Raw genomic sequence first — 14049 nt, forward strand, 5'->3', positions numbered from 1 at the left:
ATGTGATGACTCACGCTCATTAAAGCCACGCTGGGCTGTCTGCCAGCACATTAGCGCAGATATTAGTGCTGAGTAAGAAGGTGCAAACATCCAGGGTTGCAGAGGCAGGACAGAGCAGGTGATCCAGAATGTTCCGAGAAGACTTCCTGGAAGAGGTGAGTAGAAACAAATTCAACAGATGGAGAGGAAAAATGCTTCGCAGGGACCAGAGTGACCAAACATGGCAGGAGATGACAAGGAGACTGACCTGGCTTGAGCCCATGACAGGGTCCAGCTGCCTTTCAATCTGGCTCTCTCTCCTCAGCTCCTATTGCTGTCGTGACAAATAACCACAGACCTGGTGGCTCAAAACAACATTTATTATCTTACAGTTCTGGAGGTGAGAAGTCAAAAATCCTTCACCGAGCAGAAGCCAGGGGTTGGCCGAGTTGGTTCCTGCTGAGAGGCTGTGGAGAGGGCCTGTGTCCTTGCCTTTTCCTGCTTGCCAGCCTCCTGGCCCCAAATGACATCACTTCCCCTGGGGCCTCCCTCTCTGGGTCACATACTCAGATGACCCCAGCTACTCTCCTGATCTTCACTGCCCCTCACTTACACAGCTCTTCCTCATGGACACTCACGTTCTCCCAGGCCTGGGCATTAGACTAAGGACATGTTTTCAGTTTTCCACAGTGGTTATTCATGGGGTCTCTAAAGCCAGAATGCCCCAACTCAAGTCTTGCTTCGTCACTTTTTTTTTTTTTTTGCTTTTTGGGTCACACCCAGCAATGCACAGGGGTTGCTCCGGGCTCATGCACTCAGGAATTCCTCCTGGCGGTGTCAGGGGACCATATGGGATGCTGGGAATTGAACCCAGGTTGGCCGCATGCAAGGCAAATGCCCTACCAGCTGTGCTATGGCTCCAGCCCCATTGCTTCATCACCTTTTAGTGGCTTAATCCTAGATCTTATTGGAACTGACTATGCCTTGATTTTTTTTCTTGGAGGGGAGGTGGGAGTCATGTTCAGTGGTACTGAGAATAACTCCCAGTTCTGTTTTTGGGGGGGTCACTCCTGGCGGCACTTGGGGGACTATATGTGGTGCCAGTGATCAAACCACAGTTGGCCATAAGCAAAGCAAGTGCCTTCACCCCTATACTTATCTTCAGCCCTGTGTGCCCTGGTCTTCTCCTTTGTAAATTAAGAAGATAAAAGTCCGGGGCTGGAGTGATAGCACAGCGGGTAGGGCGTTTGCCTTGCACGCGGCCGACCCGGGTTCAAATCCCAGCATCCCATATGGTCCCCTGAGCACCGCCAGGAGTAATTCCTGAGTGCAGAGCCAGGAGTAACCCCTGTGCATCACCAGGTGTGACCCAAAAAGCAAAAAAAAAAAAAAAAGAAGAAGATAAAAGTCCACACCTAGTTTTCATTTGTTTTGCTCTGTGACAGACCATCTTTGCTCTCAGTGACTAAATCAGCAATGGTTAGAAACACAGTTTCCATCCTTCCTCCCATGGTGCTGATGCATTCACTCTGGGCGCTGTAGCATCTGAAAACTCAGTTGGGGTCAAAATATCCAAGTTGGTCTCCCTGATGAGTCTGACCATTTCTGCTGGCTGGAAAGCTGAAATACTATCCAGTCCTCTCCTGCAGGGCCTCGTCCTTGCTTTGGTACTCTCAAGCAGGCTAGTTCCAACTTCTCCCGGGGTAGGTGACTTCCAGTGAGTCATTATGGAAGTTGCAAGGTCCTTTAAGGCCTAAACCCAAAATATCTCTCAGTCACACCCTATTGGTTGCATGAATCACGTGGCCAACCTGGATTCAGAGGCAAAGGATTAGCTTTTACCTCTAGTGATGAATGAGTTTGTTCCATTTGGAACACACCATTTGCTACAGCTGTTGTGAGGCTTCCAGGAATTAAAACATGTGAACGGACTGTGAACAGTGCCTGCTCCTCATTAAGTGCTCCATATTTTAAGCGCTGGCTCTTCTGTTGGGCTGCCTAGATTAAAATCCTACATTGCAGTTTATGGTTTTGTGATCTTTGGCAAATTGCTTAACCTCTCCAAGCCTTAAGGTCCTTCCTGTAAATGAGATTAATGGTAAAGCTCCCTTTACTGGGTTGTTGCTAAAATAAAATGCAATGCCATATGCTAACTCTTAGTTCAGGACCTATTCTGGAATTAGTGCTTGGTAAACATTAGCTTTTGTTATTATCACAGTAGAGTACCAGTCATTTTTCTCATGTATTCTTCTACCTATATGTGAATTTAAGCCTCAAAGTATTTAAGAAACTTGAAAAAGTGGCAAATTTAGGGCTGGGACCTAGGTCTCATGATTCCCTTTCATTCCTCCTCCTCCTCCTCTTCTTCCACCTCCTCTTTCTCCTTCTCTCCCTCCTCCTCCTCTTTCTTCATCCTTCTTCACCTTCTCTTCTTCATTTTTTGATGTGAGGTCAAGAATAAAACCCAGGGCCTCACATAATCAAGGCTTTAGCTCCATTGCTATACCAAATTGCCAACTGATTTTGTGATTCTTTGTGCTTTACGAAAGATTTCTTCTGGAGAGGGGCTGGAGCAATAGCACAGTGGGTAGGGTGTTTGCCTTGCATGCAGCTGACCTGGGTTCGAATCCCAGCATCCCATATGATCCCCCGAGCACCGCCAGGAGTAATTCCTGGGTGCATGAACCAGGAGTAACCCCTGTGCATCGCTGGGTGTGACCCCAAAAAACAAACAAACAAACAAAAGGAATAAATGTATTAATGGGACTGGTGGAGGGATGGGTACTCGATCATTGTATGACTGAAATGTATGCACGAAAGTTTGTAAGTCTGTAATTGTATCTCACAGTGATTCGTTAAAAATTTGAAAAAAAAATTTCTTCTGGAGAGAAATATCTTTCCCAGATCAGAGAGATAGTACAGGAGTTAAGGTGCTTGCATGTGGCTGAACCCAGTTCAATCCCACCACTGCATATGGCTCCCCCAATACCATCAAGGATCCCTGAGCGCAGAGTCAGGAACAAGCCCTGACCACAGTCAGGTGTGGAAAAAATTAATAAATAAAAATAAACAAAAATAAAACAAAACCTAAGGATTTCACACTTAAAAAAATTCTTAGTAGAAACTCCCTCACCCTTTTTTATACCAGCTAATGTATAAAAGTGAGGCATGAAGTGTCTTATTGACACATGTTAGGATGGCTTGAGTTTTGATATTTTTTTGTCAGGTGGGGAAGGTTGGGGAATGCTCAGGGGTTACTCCTGGCTCTGTACTCAGGAATTACTCCTGGTGGTGCTTGAGGAACCATATGGGATGCTATGGATCGGAACTGGGATGAACCTATGCAAGGCAAGTGCCTAACCACTGTACTATCTCTCCAATCCCAAGTTTTAATTTCTAATTGATAGAAAAAACACATCAATACCCACATTTATCATGATGGTAACTCTAATGTGTTAAAATTGCATTCATAACATGTCTGTGAATAAGTGTCCTTTATTAAGATTTTAGAGAGTCCATATTTACATATTGGGCTGGAGCGATAGCACAACAAGTAGGCCATTTGCCTTGCATGCGGCTGACCCAGGTTCGATTCCTACACCCCTCTTGGAGAACCGGCAAACTACTGAGAGTATCTGACCCTCACAGTGGAGTCTGAAAAACTCCACGTGGTGTATTCAATATGCCAAAAGCAGTAACAACGAGTCACACAATGGAGACGTTACTGGTGCCTGCTCGAGCAAATTGATGAACAACGAGATGACAGTGATAGTGACAGTGATATTTATATAAAAGCTCAAGTATGTGGATCCTCTAAATACCTCTACTGAATCTGGGGGTTTCACAGATCCCAAATTGGAATCCCTCCATCAGAATCTATGATCAAGCAGGAAAAAGGTGGAGAAAATTAGTACAGGCAATATTCATTAATTGTGTAGTAGTGCCAGAGGTTGAACCCAGGACCTCTTCCTTGCAAGGCCAGTGCTCTACCACTGAGCCGCATGCCTGGCCCCCACCATTATTTACTAAATGTTCACTCTGTCCCACGTACATGTTCCTTCCTTATTTTTCTTCGGGTATTAGCTCAGTGCTACAAGTGGGTGATGCCATCATTCCCGTTGACAGACACAAAATCTGAAACTTGGGCTGATCAAGCCAAGAAATGCTGAGGTCATTGATGGCCTGTGGAGGAGCACACAGAAGGTGGAGTCGCAAATGAAGCGGGAATTGGGGATGCTGGGCAGTGAGGCAAAGAGGGTAAAAAAGCACCGGAGAAGATGAGGCCTGGAAGACTGTGACCCAAGGCTGAGAGGAAGGAGCTGGGGTGGGGACGGCTTCTCCCCACCTCTCAGTTCCTCCTGAGTGCCCATGAGCCAGGCTTCTAGGAGAGCGGGATGTCACAGAGGTGACGCCCCCTAGCCAGGGACCAGTACCCGGGTGCTTTCCATTTCTGGGCACATGCCATGCTCCACACAAGCCAGGCGTCCCCCTCTCCATGCACACACCTGGCCCCACAGTGAGGAGGAAGGAGAGCGTGGCCTTCAGGGACCATGCTGTGGGATCTTGACACGTCACTTTCCTGTCTGCAAATTTGGCTTCTTATCTATCGATGTCGGGGGTGGTAATGCACATCTCCAGGAGTGATGGTTGGGAGAGAGAACACATGGATGAAAGCCAGCAGCATGTGCTGGCACAGATCAGAAACTCCGTAGCCCTGTTTAACCCCTATGTCCCCCCACTGCTCTTCTCTCCTCGGGCCAAGCCAAGCTTCTAAGTTCTACCAGAGGAGGGTCAGCCCAGCACCTACCCTCTTCAGGGCGTGTCTCCCACGGGCCCTCCCCCTCATTCTGTATATCAGTGAAGCTCTTCCCTCCCCAGGAGACAGTCTGCATTTCTGATAGGGAACACAGGCTTACTCAGTATGACTCATAGAAACTCATGTATTGAGCCTGTTGTTTAGTTCAGACAAACTCAAACCTTTGGCTTTATTTTTCCCCAAAATTTTATTTTAGCAAAGCACCTTCAGTTGGTTTTTTTCACATACGACATTCCATCACCTATCCCATGGACATTTGTCTTTAGTAGAATGTGATAGCTCTTCACAGAAAGAAGCACGGGTATGTTTGTTTGAACTTGGGAGAAAGCACTAGCCCATGTTTATTTTTTTTTAACTTTGGTGTCATCTAGGAAGGCTTCCAATAGAAGCCGTGGGGTTTGGTGATAACTTTGGAGAGGACCAGGCAGACAAATGGTGCCTTTGATCCGTTAACTAGAGGAGAAGGGGATTAGTATTAGCAAGACTTTAATCTGGGGGATCGATAACTTTTTGTCCTTTTGGGGGGTTTTGGACCACACTTTGTGGTGCCCAGCTATTCCTGGATCTGGGCTCAGGAGTGGCCCCTGGTGGTGCTTGAAGGACGGGACCCTATGTGCTGCCAGGGATTCGAACCAGGGTCACCGCTACCCACAGCCACATCAAAGCTAGTGCCTTACTTCCTGTGCTGTCTCTTTAGCCCCATCAATGACTTTGACTGGATTAAAACTTGAGGAAGGTTTGACTGGTCTGGTCAGCACATTATTTCTTACTGGCCTTTGTGTAAGCTCTGACTTCTATTGGGAGGAAGATGAGACTCTGCCTAATAGGACGAAGCAAACTGAGAACCTCCGAGAACGGCCTGTGGGAGGGGAGCAAACGAGAGGAACCACAGTGACTACAAGGCCTTCTAGGGCGATCACAAACCCGGGTCAGCATGATGGCGGCCTAGCGTTCATCTGACAGGTGGGAATCTGAAGCCCAAGAGTGAAGTCACTTGCTAACATCCTCTAGGTAGTAAGTCACAAAATCCAGATTCAAACCCCAGCCACGATGCTGAGGCCCCAGTGCTTTGGAGGCAGGGGGCAAAGGGGCTGCAGGGCTGCTGGAGGGTCCCCAGCTGGGGTGCTCCAGGAGCAGGAGGTGGCAGCGTCAATGGATGGGTGAGAGATGTAGGGGTAGCAGGGACTGGTGTGGGCAGGAAGGAGCAGTGGCAGGCCTGGGGGTTCCATTTGGCTGAGTCCTGTCTCCGGGACTGTCTGCAACTTTGAGGACCCCCCCAAGAATCCTTCCACCTTTACTACCAAGTTCCAAGTTAAAAGGACGGGGTTCTCTGGGACCTCCATGATTATTCTCCACTGTACCTCCAGCGTGATCCCTGGGGAAACTGAGGCCAAAGCTGGCCTCAGAATGCCTGTGCCTCCATCCTGGTCCCAGGGACCTGACAGGCACCCCCTGCTGGTCTCCTGAGATCCTGGGAAAAGAAACAGAGCCTCCTGTTGGGGTCCCCTCTGCAGGTCAGCTCACCCCTCCACGGACGGGCTCCTGCAATGATGGATCGCTGGCCCCAGTGCACATATTATTATGAAATGGGTTTATTACACTCTAAATCTCTCACTAATGTGCTGCTGTTTAATCCCTTTATCCACTTCTCAGCTCTCCTCAGCCAGGCCCAGGTCGGAATGGTTTAGTGGAGGATTTCTGATGTGGGGGAATTGGGGGGGGCAGTTTAGAGGCGGGGAGGAGAGGGAGCACCAGGTCCTGAATGAGAGCATCCCGACTGGTCGGGGGGGAGGGGGGCATCCTGGGGCCCTGCCGTGTGCCTGCTGACCCACTCCCCTCCCCGCCAGCTCTGAGGCCTGCTTAGCCCCTCTCTGCCTCTGGTCTGAAGCCAGGATGGTGGCATTTGGCTGAGGAAGGCAAAGAGCCCCCCAATTTTTCTGGCATCTCCTCCAGACCCCTTTTTTTCCTGGAAGTTTCTAAAATGTTGCCAGATTTCTGTCCTTTCCAGTCACTCCTTCAGCTCAGCTCCACTGACCAACCACTGCCCTCTTTGGGGTCCCTCTGCAGATGCCCCCTCTGCTTTTCCTCTCCTCCCCTGAGCCCCCCCCACCCCACCCAACTCTCCCACCTGCTTTCCAGCTCAGACCCGGCACCTCCACCTCCTCAGCTTCCTGCAAGGCTGACACCTCAGCTCCGGGCTCCTCCCTGCCCTCCTCCTGGCTCAGCGCCTCCCCACTGGCCTGTCTCCCCTGGGGTCTCTGTCTCTGTCTCCCCCAGTGTGTCCCCCTCAGTGGTCCCTCCCCACTCTGATCCACCAGCCGGTAAGGCAGCCAAGGCTTCCTGCTGTCAGCTGGGGAATAGATAAAGATAAATGATATTATGTTAAATTCCACTTAATGACAAATTTTTAATTTTCTGAACATGGTCATTTTCTGGCTAGTGAATCAAGTGGAGGGAGCTAATTACATGAAGATCTGAACAAAAATAACTCCTAATTTTCAAGGATAATGGAAGAGAAATGTTGGAGATTAATGGCACTATTTATCTTTTTTAAATTTCTATCTTTCTCTGTGATAGCCGTGCTCCCCAAGGAAAATATTCATAAAATGAAATTGAAGTCGTAACTTAATAGGTTATTAAAATTTTTGAGTGCATATCACTTTCCTTCCGCAGCACTGTAAATTTAAATTGAAGTTTGCGGCTCCCCGAGTCACCAGCGGAGTTTTTTTTATGATGGCACAATAGAGAGAAACATGCATCTTTGTCAGGAGGTATTTGCTAGTCTAATTTTATGGCAGGCCGGATTATCAGACGGGAATGGCAGCGCCGGGGGAAGCTGACAAGCCCGCAGCCGGCGGCCATGTGTTTCCATTAGCGCCCCGAGCCGTCCGGGGTTTCTCTGGACTCTCATTTTCCACTTCAGTCTTTTATCTTGATTTAAAGTGAGGGCGCCCAATATTCAGGGCCTGTCATTTTTCTCTCTCCCACACTCTCCTGTGCTCTTCCTCGTTTCTCCCCTCCCGCGGTCTCTGCTCCGGGGTCTGCTCCCTTTCATCTCTGGGGCTCAGGCTACTGCGCCTCCCCCTTTCCTAGCCAACCCTGTGGGCTCCACCACCCCCTACACACACACACACACACACACACACACACACACACACACACACACACACACACACACACAACCTAAGGAAGAAGAGAGCGGAGGCCCCAGGACAGCCACTGGAGTTAGTTATAAATTTGAGTGAAGCCTCGTCCCAGTGGGCCCATCAGACCAACCCTCGGATGGGGAGGCCGGGAGGCTCTGGGGCTGCGCCCAGCAGCCCTCTAATTGAGTGTTAATGGAGTAGCCATGGGAGGGGGCGCAGCTGCTGGCTCTGGGGAGCCGAGGCCAGGGACAATGATGGCCAGTCTCTTCCTGTGCCTGTCTCTGTCCGAGGTCTCGGCCCTACCTTCACTCTGGGTCTCCACACCTAGAGGGAAACATAAAAGAAAAAAATGTGGTGCTGGACCCACGTGCTCATGTTAAGAGCTGAGCACACTGACGTCTAGGCATGGACAAGGTCTTGTCCAAGTTGTCAAGGCTAGCGAGTGTCTGAGGAGAGGACGCTGCGTGGCACCCTGCTGAGAGCCGCTCTCTTCAGCCTTTCTCTGCCTTCAGACTGCACCTGTCCTGTGAGAGGTGAGGCGTAGCCCAGGGGTGCTCGGCCGCTCCCCACCTGTGGCCCCGCGTAGTGGTTGAAGAGCACCCGCGTAGAGGTGAGCTCTTCCTGTGAGGACCCACAGGGCCTCGCCTCAGCTCGCTCTGCTCTGTTGACTGGAAGCCAGCCACCCTCTTCCTGCCCCTGTCAACCCCCACCCAGCACCGCCATCTTGCTCTCAACACCAAGCACGCTGAGATCACAGGCCTGGCCCCTCGTGGTCATCTTTCCCTCCCTTCCTCTCCTCAGCCCCGTGCCCTGCCGCTTACCATGTCTTGCCATCTCTTTTCCTCTCTCCGTCCCCTGTTTTCCTCTTCACGGTGGGTTCAACAATCCCTGCCCCCTCACTTGTTTCCAGGTTCCCCATCTGCTCTCGGGTCCATCGTGACCTTGCAAGCCCCCACACACTCTTTGGCCTTACTCAGAAGCCAACATGTGCCCTGTGTCCCATGCCTACGGGAGGGGTCCCAACCGCTGTGTCAAGTCTGAGAGCAATTTGTGACCCACAAAGCGAGGGTCTCACCCTCCCTCTGCCGCCCCACCATGTTCCCTTGGAGGACAGACTGCTGTCAGGGGGGCACCCTTGTCCCTGGTGTCCCCTCTAGGAATGCCCTCTGCTTTCTGGTTCTCTCTGGTTCATGCCCCACCTCAAGCTCTACTGTCCTGAGATACCGCTGGCCTCCCTCGTCTGCCTGCCTCCCTCCTCTCCCTGTCCTGGCTGCTGTCGGAGGGCAGGACCCACTCACCCTCTTCCAACTCCTTGTGTTTCCTCTGGCTGGTCTCCTGCTGGTCCCGGGCCCAGAGTGCAGTCTACACTCTCTCCCCTCAGTCTCACAAAGTCATGCCTAGGTGATAGACCCCAACATGTCCCAAGCACACAAGCTGAGTCCCCAGGTCAAAAGGCCTCAGTGGGAAGTCCGAGTGTCTCTGCCAGGGAGCTGGATGGTGCCCAGGACATCAAGTCCTTCATTTTTTTGTGGGGGGAGAAAGGGAGCACTGCTGCTAGTGTGGTGGTACTCAGGGTTGTGTCGGGAGCCCAGAAGGGAGTTGGCACTCACATCCCTGTTCCTTGTGTCCATGCGCCTCACCCTTCATTCTGCAGTGGGGCTTCCCGCCTCTTTGCCATTCCTGTCTCTGACTGTCCCTTTGATCTCGGTGCCTTGGTTTTTTGTTTTTTCTTTTCCTTTTTTTTTTTTTTGCTTTTTGGGTCACACCCAGCGATGCTCAGGGGTCACTCCTGGCTCTGCACTCAGGAATTACCCCTGGCGGTGCTCAGGGGACCATATGGGATGCTGGGAATCGAACCCGGGTCGGCTGCATGCAAGGCAAATGCCCTAACTGCTGTGCTATTGCTCCAGCCCCTGGTTTTTCCACACAGAGAGAAGCCTTCCTGGGCCAAGTATCAAAGCTGGGGAGAGGTGGTCGGTGAGGTGGTCAGTGAGGCACAGGGCAATGGCAGGGCTTTTCAGTCGCATCATCTGTGGCCTCTCTCCACCCTTCTGTGGTCTGTGCTCCTTGGCCAGGCCAGGCTGTCCCACCCCCACCCCACCCCCACCCACTTGCCTCCACTGGGCTGTCCCCTGTGCCCTGCATGCTCCAGGCATGTTTTGGCGTGTTTCAGGCATGGCCGTTTCCACGTGGCTGCCTGTGTTGCACAGGTCAGGTGGCGTGTGGCCCGGCCGCCCCCACGCCGTGTTTAGCAGTGGAGCTGCGCGGAGGCGGCGCCTGGTTCCCCAGCCACAGTCTCTCGTTAGAAAGAAATTAAAAGCCACTCAATTTTGGCTAATATCCCTCTGAAGGCCTTTAACTCCACCTGTGACTAACCCATTCATAATCGCTCCGTTTTAGTGGCTCAGGCTGATGTAGCCTCAATTAATTTGGGAGGAGAGATAAACGGCCATTCCTCTTTGTCTCCCTCCCTTCCTCCCTTCCTGCCCTCTCTGTCATCTCCCCCTCAGTCTCTCTCTCTCTCTCTCTCTCTCTCTCTCTCTCTCTCTCTCTCTCTCTCTCTCTCTCTCTCTGCCTCTGGTAGGTAGGTCCCTTTTTGTCTTTTGAGGTTTGAGGTCTGCCAACTCCATTGGCACCTCTTTCAAAGTCCATCCAAGTTTGGCTTCTTGTCCACTCCCTTCCATCTCTTTCCCCGGCCAGCCCCCTCTGCTGGGTTTTTTTGCTCTCTCTGTCTCTTTCTTTCGTTCTACTTTTCTCTCTCTCTGCCTGAACCTCTGCTTCGCCTCCATCTCTCCTTCCTGTTTCAGATTTTGCTTTCGGTCCCCTAGACCATTATTCATGCTTCTCTGGGGCAACTCTCCTTGCCCGCTAGTGTGGACTTGTTTGGAGCTGTCCCCCAGCTGTGTGTCTCCCCTGCCTGTCTCTGCTCTTCTCTGCTTCAGTCTTGGCAAGTTCAGCCCCGCCCAGCCCCAGTCTCTCTTTTCTGTTCCCTTCTGCAGTCTTTGTAATTTGTAATTTCTTCCTTCCTCTCCCACCTGCTTCCTCTCCTTCCTTCTCTTTTATTCTGCCTCTGTCTCCCTATTTCTGTCAGTTTGGACTTATCTCACAGACTTCTTTTCTCTCCTCCCATTTTAAAAAGTCCCCTCCCCTCCCTGCAGCCCTGCACCTTTCCTCCTCCTCGGGTGCCACAAGGATCCCCAACCCGCCTGTCCTTTTGTCTTCCCCTCCCTCCTGGATTATTATTAATGATAAAAGCTCCAACATCACACCAGTAATTTCTGAGTGAGTTTTGCAATGAAACTGGGGCCTTCTCGGCCCCTCCCGAGTCCCACAAATTTTACTTTTGTAATTTCACGCCTCTGGTTATCACCACGCTGCTCCGTCCCTCTCTGCCTCTCGGCTCCCCCTTCCCTCCCCCCACCCCCCCGGAGAGAGCACTTAAACTTGTTTTCATTCCCTTATTCTTTATTTTTTTAATGTCCACTCTCTCCGGAGTCAGTAATGTTCTTCCTCTCTTTCCTCTCCCATTTTCTGTTAATTCTGCGCCATCTGCCTTAGCATCTGTTAAAAATAAAATTTCCCTCACACAATGAGAAGCCTCCCTGCTCCTCCCTCCCCCCTGCAGCCCCCCAGGTTTGGTTCTGGGGCCGTCAGATGCCACTTCCTCTCCTGGGATCCTCCCCTCCCCCCAGTCCCTAGTCTGGTTTGCTGAGGGAGACCCAGCAGTGGGCAGGCTGGCAGCCGGGAGGGAGGGGACTGCGAGGGTTGGGGGGGGGGCAAAAGCTGGTGGGGCAGCTGTCCAGGGAGCTAGAACTGGGGTTGGGTGTGTATGTGCAGAGGATGGAACCAGGCTCCACCCACTTGCCTTCGGGACCTGCTCAGGCTGGAGCTCTGAGTGCCGGCGAGACAGAGCACCTGCACAGGTAGGTGACAACAGGTGGGGAAGAGTTTGGAAGGGGGCAGCCCTTGATCCCCCCCAAAAGGAAGACGCTGCCGATGATGATCCATTTGCCCTTTTTTCCTTCAGCAGTTGCTGGCGTGAGGGTGGAAAGGCGGTAAGAGGCATGGGTGGAGAGATGGGAGAAGGAACCCCCTGTCTCCCCAGGTTTGCACTGGAGATGGTGCTAGATAAGGTATCCCCAATATTGGCTGTCCACATCCTCTTCCCATGTCTGCAGGAGCTATCCAGGCTTCTCTGGGCTCAGCTGGGAGAAGGGAGAGAAGGTAGCCCACAGATCACCTCCTCTCCTTGCCCTGAAGACTTTAGGGGGCGGCTCTGTCTTGGGTTGTAGCCAGCTTCCCACGGGGCTGGGAGGAGACGGTGTTTTTGTGGGCACGTGTGCACACGCCTGTGATGACCTGGTTCCCTGTCTCCACCGGTCTGCACAGCTGTGTCTGGAGAGTGTGCGTGCCTGAATCGCATTCACTAATCCTCTTCCCATGCCCCACTGTGCCCGGTCACATCTCTCAGATGGGAGCGCATAGTGTGTGCGCACAGTGGATGTGTAACTGTGCAGTGACCAATCCCCTTCCTAAGGAGACATGTGGCCACATGTGCTGGTGACTATGTCGAAAACTGTGTATCTGTGCAGATTTGTGTGGACGGTATCTTGCAAAAGATAACAACAACAACAACAAAACCTCTTCCTGTGTGTGATGTGTGCCATTGTTCATGTGTACGTCAAAGTGGTACATCCTCTGTGTTTGTCCATTACCATAACTCACTGGTGATGCTGGGTGAAACTGCTTCTCTCTGTGGAAATGCCCTTTGGATTGTGACCAGGTGGCAGGTGGATACCTGTGCAGGCTGTTTTTTTTTTCTTTTTGGGTCACACCTGGCGATGCACAGGGGTTACTCCTGGCTCTGCACTCAGGAATTACCCCTGGCCGTGCTCAGGGGACCATATGGGATGCTGGGATTTGAACCCGGGTCGACCGCGTGCAAGGCAAACGCCCTACCCGCTGTGCTATCTCTCCAGCCCCTGTGCAGGCTGTTTTGTTTCTGTGTGGAGGTGGGGATCTGAGCAGCTTTCTCTGGGAGAGCCATCCTGGATGATGTCTCTGGCACACAGACCTGACTCCTTTTACTCATTGCCACGCAAACACGTGGCTGAGATAGACTTGGTTGTGCCAGGTAAGGCATGGAAAGTTAGGTAGAGGGGCACAGTGAGATCACGGAGGTCAAGTCACGTGGGGCAGGGGAGAGAGAGAGAGAGAGAGAGAGAGAGAGAGAGAGAGAGAGAGAGAGAGAGAGAGAGAGAGAGAGACAGCTCAGCTGCAGGGTGGTGAAAAAAACAAACTTGACCACCAAACACCCTAATATCACTTCCTAAACTACTGCTCCTGACCAGGTCAGTGATTACAGCCAGTTGCACACAAGTTCTTGCCTCAGTTTCCACTTCGGAAGAATGGGGATGGTTAGATTTATAGAGTATGGTTGTGAAGGTGAGGGACAAAAAGCTATCCAACAATTAACCTAGCACCAAATTAATAGTCATCAGAGTAATAGTAACAACACATTAAAAGCTTACTTCTGCATCACTACTTCCTTTGCTCCTCCCATCAGTTATAGATGAGACCTCACTTTTTAAAAAAATGAGTAAACTGAGGCACAGAGTATAAATGACAACAGTCCAGCAGTAAGGATAATTTGGAAAGTTGTTTCTTCCTGCAACTGCTGCTAATACTTCTTAAAGGGGTACCGGGGAGGTCATTGGACTGACCCACCACACTGTGTTCCACCTCGGCGGGTCATTGTTTCTTCTCGCCCCGCCCAGAGAACCAAGGGCTCTTGGGACTATTTGGAGGGGCTGGACCACAGACGGAGGCCTCGGAGGAGGAATTGCCCCGAGCTCCCGGCTGCCTCTCGCCAGCCTTGATGGACTCGGAAGACGCCATAATCTCTGTCTGCCCCGAGGGGAGCAGCGGCGTTTGTGAAACAGATTTTTACAAAATGTTTTGACCCTGCTCTCCCCTCCTCCCGCATCCCTGCCTGGCACCGTGTCACCTAATTAAATCAGCCTTCGCGGGCGCCTCCGCTCACGACTAATTGTGCCCTGGGCCGGCTTCCCGAGGCCGCCCTCCTGCCCGCGCACGGCCCACCCACCT

The 14049-nt window shown here is 51.6% G+C and overlaps 1 long non-coding RNA gene across 1 annotated transcript in view; it reads left to right on the forward strand.

Annotated features, from left to right (window-relative positions):
- Positions 1 to 11754: 11754 nt before the first annotated feature.
- LOC129399318 (uncharacterized) overlaps positions 11755 to 14049 on the forward strand; it is a 55081-nt gene continuing 52786 nt past the window's right edge. Inside the window, exon 1 of the long non-coding RNA XR_008627044.1 lies at positions 11755 to 11864. This is a non-coding gene — a long non-coding RNA (uncharacterized LOC129399318). The remainder of the gene's footprint in view (positions 11865 to 14049) is intronic.

This window comes from Sorex araneus, chromosome 11 (genome assembly GCF_027595985.1).
Source record: "Sorex araneus isolate mSorAra2 chromosome 11, mSorAra2.pri, whole genome shotgun sequence".
NCBI lineage: Eukaryota > Metazoa > Chordata > Mammalia > Eulipotyphla > Soricidae > Sorex > Sorex araneus.